We start from the raw sequence: 11,407 nt of genomic DNA, 5'->3' as shown, positions 1-11,407 counted from the left end.
TAACAAAGTAACAAACAACAAGCACCAAATAGGAAAAGATTACTTTTTTTCGATGATGTTATGGTTGCACCATCATGTTGACAACACATGTGCGACGCGGTCACGTGACTTATACTTGCGCATCACCGCGGGCTTTCCCCTTCAGCACAGACAAGTCCAGGCCTGCCTGCTTGAGGCGCAAAAAAGTTGTCCTTCATTTCTAAACTGTAACAAAGAATTGATCTGGATCTTCGTAGTTGAAAAGATTAGTTGTGCACACAAACGATTTGTTAATCGACCTTAATTCGTGAACAAAGAAGAGTGCCGATCATCTTTTCTATGCCAACACTTGCAAATATTTTTAGAAATGATTGGAATTGTCATATAGTAAAAGAAAAATGTATTATTTGCAGAACTTAATTACGGGGCAAATTTAATTGTGCAAAGAAACGGCGATATAATTTACCGAAAATATATTTTCCTGAGCTAAAAAGTATATGTCGTATATAGTTATTGTTCACTCTGATGTATCGATTTTAGCGGTGTTGGTAAACTGTGTGACCTTCCATCTTAATAACATCCTTTCTTGTCTTTTATTTAAAAGGTCGCGGCGGAAGTAAAACTTTAAGCTAAAAAGAGAATTTAACGCCCCGTTTGGATTCTTTTACATCCACCTAGCCAACTCCATGGTCATGCGTTTGGGAATACTTCCTCGTAAGAGGTCGGATGCCAACAACAGGACGTGGATGCCACGGGTTTCGAATAAACTCATGGGAGTTTTTGGCAACTATTATTTTCATTACTGGGCTGAAACTTTGTCAGAGAAACCTAAACAACGCCTTGTACAGTATATTACAGTGTATACTAGTCACTAAACTATCTAATTGTTCCCATTATGCCTTAAATATTCTATAACTATAGCAACGACACGTATAGATAACTATAATTAAATCAATAAACGAAATTTTAAATCGCTTTGTAAAAAGGCAACACATGAAGGTTCGACAAGGTATGATGTTTGCGCCATTTCGGCCTGACTCGGTTGTTACAATTATATACTTGAAGCCAGTTAAATTAACTTCATAATCACAGAGCTATTATGGCTCACAAAAGGTGTGATGAACCTTTCTATTTAGTTTATCAGTCACAACTCAGCTGGAGCACCATATAAATCGTGAGAAGATATTTTATCAAGGTGCTGTTATTAAAGTTTTATATGGACTGCCAGATTAAGGTTAAAATATGAGAGGCGTTTTTAGATGTCTTTGTCTAAATCTATACTAAGGTTAGATATTTACACTTGGCATGTTTGACTTACACGTATTTATAGAAAAGGTGAAACATTGACGTTGATATTTTAAGATGAATTTTCAGTAATTGCGCAATCTATGAATTGAAAGCGAGATCAGAAGTCCTTTCCACACAGTGCCAGCTATAAAAAAAAAACACTTAAAAACTTTTTATTCACTTTTCAACTTTTGTGCCACAAGATTATGGCAAACGTGAACAACACCCAATGAATCAGCAGCATCTATTGAGGTTAGTATCTCGTTTTGCCGGCACCGCAAACGAGTTTTCGTTGCGTAAGGAATGTCATGGTTCCATGAATTCATCAGATAACTCGTGAAATTTGCTTTGTTCTTCGACTGTTGTGTTGGTTGTATGAGCAAATCAACAGACTTCTGACATAGTGTTAAAATAACACTCCGACTCGTAATATTTGTTTTAGCCCATTGAGTTTTTATCTCTTGCGTAATCGTATGGAACTGTGTAAAAAGGTGTATCCTCGCAAAAAAACACCACGCACCAGTTATTTCAAATAGAATCCAAGCGTCCGCTTAGCAACGTGTCGATTGAGATTGCTAAGCTGCCCTGCCGTTAAAAGGAGGTTACAGCGATAATAAGGTATTTTCTCGCGAAAAGAACCCAAACTTTCTATCCCTTGGGGACGGTAACGTGACGTAATGCGATAGGCTTTACACGGGTGTGCGCGATGGAATTTGCGCGTGCCTGGTTTATGTTCGGTCAACCGTATCAGAGCTTTAAAGGCATAGCGTTACTTCCAGGGTTGCGGCACTTATTTTTACAAAAACCATTTCAACTGTAATTTGGAAATTAACCTGAAACTTCCTGTGACATACCTGAAATCACAAAAGAATTAGTAGAAAAAATCTCATTTTCGGCTTTTGATTGATACTTTAGTTGTGTTAATTTCCGAAATGTTTTGATACAAAAAGTTTGAGGAAACACTGGTCCACTTGTGAATGACGACGAAACTGCAAATCCCCAACAAATTTTCGTTGCCGGATTCTTCCACCTGCAGCCACATTGGGTTATCTATACCACGTGGTCGCAATAGTTGCGCAATAATTCCATTTTAAGGAAGGGAAAATAAACGCTTTGCATACTTGCAGGTATGATGATATATTAAATAAAACGCCGATAAGAACACCTGCTTCAGTTCCTAAGTTACCTTTTTATTTCACTACAAATTGAATTAATTAAAAAATTGAAGTTTTACAAAACGTTGTGATGCAGTTTTCCAAGACGCTGAGTGTATCGAATGTGTATTGTTATACAGACACTCCAACAACCTATAAACGTATTTTAGTGAAGTATTGGGAATTTGAAATAAGTATAAATGAATCAGTATAAGCAGCTAACAGGCGCATCTTGACACTGGACTATAGTGAGTAGAAAATCTTAATTTTAAACATTTATTAACGATGCAATCGAACCTGTTACTCGTACAAAAGTTGTTCCAAAAAGAAAGTTTCTTACCTCCAGGTAACTTTGTTTACATTTGAAAAAAATGTTTGATTAGCGTCAGGTTGCCGGGCTATATGAAGTGTTGAAAGGTTCTGTAAGTGATCCAGGGTAAACAGGGGTGTTCTGTACTTAAGAAACAATCAACAGATGAGTTTTGCTAAAAAGATTCAGTGATCACGAATCCATTAGATATTTACTGAAGCCGGCAAATGCGAGCGTTCAATGCTTAATTACGACATCATCGCCGAGTTTAAGTCGTGCAAAAGCTCTCCTCAGTCCAAAGGTAAAGATTCGAATACTACTGTATACCAATAGCCACGAGATGGGCAAATACTCGCCGTTTGTCATTCACTGCTTCATCAAAATAGTTTTGATAACTTGTGTGGATCATTGGTATGCGGCCTTGCCAGGGGGGCAAGCTTATTTGTGTAGCAATATCTGCTGAAAATAAACCACACTGAAATAAAAACCCAAAATCAATAGCACCTTATCCAAGCATATCTGTACTCGGCCAATGAAATGATAAAAGTTGCCCGGTTGAATCAATACCGCCAAGAATTTCAAATATTCTCGAGACGTTTTGTTCGATCGATAAGGAAGTCAATTATTTTTGAAAAGGTTGCTCGTCAAACCGCAAATTGTGACGTAACTATGCGATTACAATGCTTTAAACCTGGCCTTTTGAACAACCAATTTTATTTAAAAATAGAATGTGGGTATGTGCAAATGATTTTATCTAAATGCCCAGTTTTGTAGCCAATATACTCAAGACCCCGTTAAGTCAATATAGTTATGACTTAACTCTGCGCATATATAACCGGATTCTAAACAGCGAGTTAACAATGCTCTTTGTAACTGATAGATGCGATTATGAGTCACAATGTATTCGGAAATTCTCGACGCAAAAGCGACAAAAGGGGTAATGCCAGGGTTACGTGAGAAAACGTTTTATCGTTTGTTTTTCAACATTCAAATAATACGCTTAACCAATTTCGCACAGGCTCATAGTAATGCTGCAAAATAACTAGCAACCCAATGGATGAAGGGATTACTTTAAGTGCGAGTTTGGCGTTCCACTTTCCAAGGTACGACCTCAGAGATTTATTATTCTTGAAGACCTGGGAACAATTAGTTTTAGGTTAACGACACCGCTACACCAAAACAACAAGGGAAACCAGCATTTGTGCCACTTTTCAGACACGGGCATGTTGAGTGTATTGTGAAAGCAATCTTGTGTTATTGTCACTGCATAATCTTTTCACTAGTTAGCTGGGAAAATCACTACCAATTGTGTAGCAAGTGTAATTGAAACTATTTTAGCCAGCTGATCGTATAAAAAACCTTTTGTGAGTGGCTCTTTCAACCCATTACTTCTCAGCGGGTTTGGGCGTTGCTGTTCGGGGAAAGGGGCTGCTTAAATACCGGATTAAAGTGAAATGATACCGATGAAAAGGTGTCAGAGTTTCAGATAAAAAGCTTACTCAAATATTTCGACATTAATTTGAAATAATAACCACTGCGTCAGCCAATTAACTTACATTGGTGGGCGCATATTTGTTGTACGCTGTAGCCCTGGGCTAGAATTATTCTTATAAAGCAAAACAAAAAATACATTTGATACTTCATTAAGTTAAATTATCAAAATATGCCGCCATGAACTGGCATAGATTATAGCGTGTAAGTGGACTTGAAGAGTCTATTACAATACTGTACTTTGTACACAAATACAGTCTTGCGGCTGCAATTTGCAATTTATCTGTGTCAGTCATCACTCATCAGGGATACTTACTGCAAAAGTTCAAACTCTCGAGAAATAATCTTGCAAAGAATGTCGAAATACGACAAGGTTGTTACTCAAGGTTACTGTCTGTTGGCTGGCAATCTGCTGAAAAGTTGACAAATTTAGGGAACCGACTCGTAGTATTTGTTTCGCGTGGGTCGCGCAACACGTTATGGCTAAAAGAGGCAGTTTATTGAATTTAGTTGAAACTTAGCTATTTCATGTTGAATTGGGGTTACCGTTAGATTAAAAAGGCACATTTGCATTAGTTTGAGGAATATGATAAGTTTGTGATTAGGAACCGTTAGGGCATCTTGTATTCGGAAAATACAGGTTTAAAGAAAACACTTTATCTTTTACAGATCTATTGTTGCCACAACAAGTAGATTTTTAATTACATATGTGCCTTTTAACAAGCCACTTATGGCTAGAAATAACGATTTGTAATTGGTTTGGCAAGTCATTACCACAATTATCCCAAACTAATTGCCTTCTTTACCTTCTGTTACTGTACTGTATATTGTACGTACCTGTACCTTTATCGACGACCCTCAATAGTCAGTGCCCGTATATTTTAACACCAATTAGAAAAATTTGCCTATCAAACGGAAACGTTAATAGTAATGAAAATATTCCTTTGATGTGCACTTTGATTGGAGCTAAAATATAAAATTGGTTAAATGTGACAAAATTTTTCTATTCCGGCGTGAAATTTCTACTTACTATTTCCGATTGAAGTCCGAAATATTGAAGTTCCTGTGCACGTGACAAACAACGTGGTTTTCCTCACTTGGTGTATGATGTCATAATATATCTTGGATTGATTGAAGAGAAAGAGAGAAGAAGGCATCGACGATGACACGTTTGCTGAAGGGGTCTTCGTAGTTTAGTCAGAGACACCAAGGTTTGTCGCAGTACAGAAGCGAGTAATGATGGTTGTTTGTGCCCAGAATTCGTTCAGCCACGTCTAGTCGATGATGCCGTATTGTCAATTTGTGCTTGTTATTTGTATATATGACTGATAATTGTTAATAGCAGAATATGAAATATGAAAAACAACCAAAAGAGGGCATTTTACGCTACGTCAGCTTCAGTGGCAGTGTAAACCATGATATGAGGCAAAACGTATAATTAGAATCATTATCATCTTGCATTCGACAACCATAGCGAAAGTTTTGCACTTCAGTTGGGTTACATGTCTGCAACCACTACACACGATTGCCAATGGACGAATTACTTGACGTTCTCCAATTGGAATACTTTCTTATTGGGATAAACCGTAGCCCGATAGCAGAGAACAGCGGAAATCACTAGCACTAATTCCATTTCATTTATTTGGACCATAAAACTCATTTGCTGGTGAAGGTTACGAGGTATTCTAAAATGGCTTTTTGTTGGTTGGTTTATTGCTTTAACGAGTGCTTTATGCCATGTCGTCTAACTAGGCATTTCAGTTATCAAGTTGGCAAATTTGCCAACCTGTCGAATTCCGAAGTTGGTAAATCAATGTGTTTATGACCGTTGCGAAGATTTTGTGGATCTAGTATTCTAGTGCATAGCCAGCTGACGTCACAATTTGAGTAGTTGGGGTCTAGTATACAAAGGCATCATGTCGTTTTGCACTTGTATACTAGACCCGGTTTTGTGGACCAATATGACTAATGACTGTGACTGCATGGAAGAAGTTTTACAACTTCTGGTTCCCAAAATTATGCTAAATTACTTTTATTTAGAACTCGATAGATTTACGGTGGTTGTCAATTTTTATATCGTTGCTTAAATTTTGGCAACTTATTTAAATGTGAATGCATGACGAAGACACGTGCTGGAAGTATAATTTTTCAAGTTATTAATTTTGTTTTTATGTGGTCGGTTTTGAGTCTATTTCGCCAAAGAGTTACTGAAAAACATGAATTATTAAGCGTGTGTAGGATGCTTGGTTGCCCACGGAATTCCTGGCCCACCACAAAACTATTTGAGCCAAATTTACGTCCTTTTCAACGAAGCATATCTACCATTGAAGCATGCATAATTAGATCCGTGAAACAACGCGGTGTCGCCCGCGGCGTGCTCTATTCTTTTATGTCGAAATCATGCAGATTATTCGTGATTGTGACGTTTAATGTGTGTTCAAAGATTGTCTCGTATATTCGTCGTCCGTTGTAAAACTTAATGGGGTAATTTTATTGGCGCAAAAACGGGCGTTAACCCGATTGTCTAATTGAAGTTAGTTCTTTAAGAGCGTTTTTATGGAAGTTTATTGTTTAACATTGGAATGTACAGCGTTATGTCGTCCTGCCATGGGTGACACCTTTACTGGTACACAGTAATGATTTATGTTTTTAACTTTGTTTAAGTCATTAACAATTTCACCCTGGGGCTATGTTTAATTGACACCTGCATGACTCTGCTTTAAACAATTCTTGATAGTGTTTGTATACGGAGTGACGTAAGCATGACGCAAGCCTTTGCAATCGTTTATCAAAATTCAATGATACATGCGAAAAGTATGTGTTTAAAAACACACAACTTTAGCGCTAACTAATACAACAGGATTATGTACACGTGGTATACGTTCTTTATGTGTGTACTTGACACGCAGGTGTGAAATTGTTTGACCAAAGTTCTTCACAGCTGGAAACTGTCAACTGGTTTTAAAAATAGTTTAGACTTTTAGAAATGATGATCATGCATATTAGGCGATTTCTGGCAGCAGAGTAATCGTACAGTTGAACCGTGTGCTAATGTTATGCATCATGCTTAAAGATTGGAATATTTTGGAATTTTCAATGAAAGTTTTAGTTTCATTGAATACCAGTTCTTGGCTAGGATGTGGTTTGTAGACTTTCCAACGTTCTGCGTCAGGCGTTAAACTTCCCGAAGTTGGTTGAGATTACATTCTCCTAGTATTAATTAAAACGACATATCGTATCGAATCTGTAACAACCTCAAAGTATATTCGACCTCACGGTTGGGCGAGGATCGCGTTTTCGAGGCTAAGTATACGATACGTGATGGTCGAGGAGCCGCAATTCTTGCCTGTGAAGTGTTTTTGAACATCCTTGGAATTTCAAGTGCCACCTTTCGCTATGTGATTCGGCCTTATTACAGAGAAGTCAAGGCGTGGAAATTCTGGTATATGAATCGGAGCAAAAATAGTTTCGGCGGCATTTTGAAGATCTAAGCCTCAAAGGCTTTCGTCGGTGCGCGTCATGGCATTCCAAGGAAACTGAATAACTATGCTTAAAGCCACCAAGCTCATAATATTCTGCCTTTTGAGAGTTCACACTTCCCAGTAAAAACCCTAGGGATTGAACACGTTAAATTTTATGAGTTACTCGGGCGGATGTTGACCAAGTGCTTATTATCACATGGACGATAACGTAGGTTAGTGTGAGGTTGGAGTTAGACATTACCCTCCCTTTTAAAACAAACTTCTTTGTCGGTAACTCATATATAGGCGCACGTTAAAGCCAATTTAATTAATAATTAACTAGTTGACGTTATTCACCAATGTTATTGACCAACGTTATTCACCATTCAGTACAGCAGGTTCACTTTTCAATGCAAGTTAAAGCAGCGGTGTACTTTGGAGTTGATATAATCTTGGCGTCTGACAATAGAACAAGTTTTTTGATAAATAGAGCAAAATAGTTTCTTTCGTCATAATATCTATTAATTCGTCACTGTTAAAGGTTGGATAAATCTAGGCGGTGAAACGCTTGAGCGTTCGTCTGTATATGTCACGTGATAGGAAGCATAGGTTGTCATCTTATGTTTGATTTCACCCTGTATTTGATATGAGAAAGTTACTTTGGTTATAAATGGAGCACGTTTATCTTTTTGATAGGTCTTATTTGGTTCTTACCGGTTGGTTTACAATCCATAAACGGTTAGCAGAAGTAGCCTACTCTCTGTGGTTCTAAGCGTCGGATGTAATTCATTTAGTCTACAGAATGATAGGTTAAAGCTATCCTTTCTGTTAATTTTATTTTATTTGTAATAGACATGCGCTTGACCGATAAAGACTACTTTACAGTGATTTTTATCTCACATTTTATGGCGATGACGTATGGTACGCTTTGGGCGGTTGTCGGCCGTCGCGTAATACGTCGATAGAATTATTTTTAACGAAAGTGTCGTTATGAAATACTTATGACTCACTCACGAGAATTAGCGCATTTGCTCGGAAAGGCGTGTTTGACTTGGTTTATTTACGGTGTATTGGTCAAAGTACCTCTGTCGGCGGTCAGCAGAAATTCTATTGTAAAATTCCTTCGCCACCCTGCGGGCTTTTGCTACTTTCATAAGCCGCGTATCGAATTACCTGGTTTTCAAGTGTGCCGTCAAATTTTCAAACGGTTACGCTTCGCACATTTGAGGAAATAAAGCTGTGAAAAAATAGCCTTGATCTTTAGGCCTAGTACAGCATAATATGAAATCCTGGATGAATTTAGGAGATCACTGAGTGCAGCCTTCCTTCGCTTGTTTAGTGAAGTGGAACAATCGATAAGTGTAATCAAAGGTTTTATGTAATTTATTGAGGATTATATTCCCGTGTGTTGAAAACAAATGAAGATAATCTACCGGTCATTCTACATGGAGACATTGTATCGAACCGCACGTCAAAACAAGTATTGTGAAGATAGAAGAATAACTTGGTTGATTCATATAGCGTTTAAAACAGCAAGTGGTTTCAACGATAATAAGTATTGTCAGTTTTTCCCTAGTGTGTTTCACCACGTAAATGCGTAGGTACATCTGCTACAGCGGCACTTAATATTTTGTCAGTGTTGTAGCAACCTACTCAACAGACACTTGTTCGACCGCCTGCTTTTACAGAAGTACTTGATTTCGTACAAACGCATTTGGATGATTTGCCAAACCATCTCCGTTTTGTTCAGCAGTTAAGTAGTACGCCACAGTACAATTTCCAACTTCAAGTAATTACCGGGCCGCCAGTTTATTAGCTTAGTGCTGTGACGTTTGAAGGTATTAACAATTTTAATTTCGCTGTTGCATAGTGTTTAACGGTAGAAATCCAGGTTGTGGCGTAGATTTAAATTACTTTGACATTATTTGTATCATAATCACCACTTCTTTGCCTTGGTTGACGCGTAAATTGACTCGTCAATTGCTAACTACAACCGGTAAGGATAGGAGTGGCGTTTGATAATGATTGTCGCAAACTAATCGTTTTACGTGAAACAAATACAGGACGTTATTAATCTTGACAGAAAAATAACGAGGAGTAGTGTTTGTAGGGAAAACTCTAGAAGTAAGGTTGAGATAGTGCAGACTGTGATGGTTTTTATTTATCCCAGTTCAAAGAGTTTTAACTTTACTTGATTGCCCGAGTCAGTCCCTATGTTTATGCAAAGTTCTGATAATACAGGTTGGAATGTCCTTACGTCAAGGGAGTTTGGACTGTAATCGCTCGATCTGTCGCCGAAGTATGCGCCGATTATTCTTGACGATATTTAATACCTGACATACTATTGATCAGCCGGCCTGGTGGGTGGGCGACTAACTTGAAACACGACAAATGTCAAAATAATCAATCTACGACCAAGGAATGGTGTTGGTCGTAACCTGTCGTATCTATGAATAGGGACTTGACTTAAAAATGCGGAAAGCTTACACGTATTTGGGATATTTTTAAAATATTTGGTGATATGTTTAGCGTTAAGGGACTTAATACGGATGATTGGTACGGTCACTTTACTCAGAGATTGCTTTTGTTTACAGCATACAGGAATAATTGAAGTGCAACTAGCTATGTTGTCAAAAGCAGTTTCCTACATGGCCGAATGCTTTAAAAGGCTCAAGTATCCTGTTGTAGCTTCACCTCGTGTTGTCAAGCGCAGTTATGCTTTAGGTCAAGGGTGGAATTTTAAAATTTTTCTGTATTTTATTACAAGTTCCTTTTTCACTTGCGGGTTTGAGTGCACTTAAGACAACGTTTTTTGCCTGTAGGTTTGCTAAAATGATCTTACTGTACGTTATCTACGCATATTGGTTTTGTTTTGAAAGCAGAGTAGAAAATTTGCTTAATTCGGTTTTGGTATAGCATACAGTATTTTGAAAAACGTCTGTCTTTTCACCTTTTTTACTGCAATGTTATCCTTACCGGACACAAAGAATTAAAGTTTTTTCATCTTTGTTTGGAGTACATCAAAAAGATAGTGAGCGGCAAATGAATTGTTGGGTAAAGTCGCTTTTGGCCCGACTTTTAATCGCGCCCGCTCTGTTTGTTTTAAACTGAATAATCTAGATCCCTTCTATTTTGTAAACAGTGAATTAGAAAGCAAAGAAGTCCAACTGCGCTCAAAGTGTTGAATGAGTCTGTGAATTCCAGCTATTTTGATTAGATTATTAGCACATTGCAAAGTTTCTTTTTTCCAGCTTGGCATTGTTTATAAAAGTTATTCTCTTTAAGTTAAGCTGTTCTTGTACTTTGTGAGTTTGTCAGAAGAATGATGGGTGTTATTGAAGGCCAGCAAATGTCAGATTTGTCTAAACAGTTTTGGAAAGCTGAGTTTGTTATTTTTAAGACTGACAGACGAAGTTTTATGTGCCCGACAAGGCTAAAGACTCAAGAGTTGAATTTAATCGAATTCGTCGTAAAATGTAAATGATTACATGTGGATGTGTTAAGGTTTTTCGATATTTTATGTGTCAAAACATCTGACTTAACTTAAATTTCAAACCAGATTCAAGTAGACGCATTTAAACCTTTATACGTTACTATGACGTAACAAAAGTCGGCCCCTTTGATTCAGAGATTTCTTTGACATTGTGACATTATAATTGAAAGTGATTGCTTGGCGTCAGACCGAATTCGTCAGTTTTTAATTAATTATCAAACCATCAATAACG

The 11,407-nt window shown here is 37.6% G+C and overlaps 1 long non-coding RNA gene across 1 annotated transcript; it reads right to left on the bottom strand.

Annotated features, from left to right (window-relative positions):
* LOC143464756 (uncharacterized) lies at positions 1 to 3,135 on the bottom strand. The gene is made up of 4 exons (XR_013118535.1): positions 2,761 to 3,135; positions 2,453 to 2,573; positions 2,121 to 2,296; positions 1 to 204 (listed from the first exon to the last, which is right to left on the bottom strand). It is a non-coding gene; the product is annotated as an uncharacterized LOC143464756 (long non-coding RNA).
* Between the last annotated feature and the right edge of the window lie 8,272 nt (positions 3,136 to 11,407).

The sequence above is a fragment of the Clavelina lepadiformis genome, chromosome 7, assembly GCF_947623445.1.
Source record: "Clavelina lepadiformis chromosome 7, kaClaLepa1.1, whole genome shotgun sequence".
NCBI lineage: Eukaryota > Metazoa > Chordata > Ascidiacea > Aplousobranchia > Clavelinidae > Clavelina > Clavelina lepadiformis.
This window is presented reverse-complemented; position numbering and strand designations above follow the sequence as displayed.